Source organism: Etheostoma cragini, chromosome 13 (genome assembly GCF_013103735.1).
Source record: "Etheostoma cragini isolate CJK2018 chromosome 13, CSU_Ecrag_1.0, whole genome shotgun sequence".
In the NCBI taxonomy this organism is placed as follows: Eukaryota; Metazoa; Chordata; class Actinopteri; order Perciformes; family Percidae; genus Etheostoma; species Etheostoma cragini.
The window spans coordinates 6,671,977-6,673,323 of NC_048419.1; positions in this window are offsets into that span (position 1 = coordinate 6,671,977).

The window sequence follows — 1,347 nt, forward strand, 5'->3', positions numbered from 1 at the left end:
ACTGTATATGAACTTTTGTATCACACAAACTGGCTGCTTAGAAAAATCCCAGGCCTCCTAATAACTCATAAATGGGGTTAAACACAGTGCATCTAGTTGCTTAAAGACTCACTGTGTGTCTGACGTAGTGCTCTGCAGGACAGGTGCCCCTCAGGGTACGGTGCTCTCCCCCTTACTTTTCACTCTCTACACCTCAGACTTCACTCCCAACACCACCCACTGCCACATCCAGAAGTTCTCCGATGACACAGCCGTTGTTGGATGTGTTTCTGAGAGGAACGATCTGGAATACAGGACGGTCATCGGGGACTTTGTCAGCTGGTGTGAGCTCAACCAGCTTCAGCTTAACACCAGCAAGACGAAGGAGATGATCATGACCCTTAGGAAGAAAACATCCCACTTCTCACCGGTGAGTATCCAGGGATCGGATATTCAGGTAGCGGAGAGCTATAAAATTATGTCTATATGAGTGACCATAATATTGTTCTGTTTGAGCTTCACTTCAGTTCTGACCCAAAGCTTCCAGTAGTTAGGTCTCAGAGACGTGTTATCACGGCAAATACTGCAGATATTTTTCTGATTTGTTTGATCCTGCTCTACTTATGGATTGCCCTGATTTGGATGTTTTTGTTCACTGTTTAAACAATCACTGTGAAAAAATTCTGGATCAGGTGGCCCTTGTAAATTCAAACTTGCCTACTCTGGAAAAAATGTGGCCTTGGATTAATGAAGAGATTTTAAAATTTAAGAGATTGTGTCAAAAGACTGAACGCCTGTGGAAATCCACTAGCCTTGAGGTACACAGGCTTTAACTCAGAGAACTTGTGTTGTCCTATAATGTGACGGTTGGAAAAGCAAGATCAGACTATATCCGTCAACTAATAACAGTAAATAAAACAAATCCTAAAGTGCTGTTTGATACGATCAATACACTCGTTTGCCCTGCTGTCCCAGTTATCCCTGTTTTTTGTGAAGCTGACAGCAATGCCTTTTGGGGTTTTTTCACTAATAAAATTTAAATGATTAAAGATAAAATACCGCCCCATTCGTGTGGTACCACTGCTGTTTTTAAGCCAGTCCCCAGCATGTGGTCCACTTTTAGGACTGTGACGATTTCTGATATTTCTGAATTGGTGACCAGGATGAAGCCATCTTCCCGTTCATCTGACGTCATTCCATTCAGATTATTCAAAAAGTGTTTGATGAAATTGGCCCTTGTGTAACTAAAATGGTTAACCTCTCGCTGTCTACTGGCGTTTTTCCAGATGCTTTTAACTTCTCTGAGAGCACGGTTCCCCAAACGGTACGAGTTTTTCCACAACGTGTTTTCATGAATTGTTTTTTATG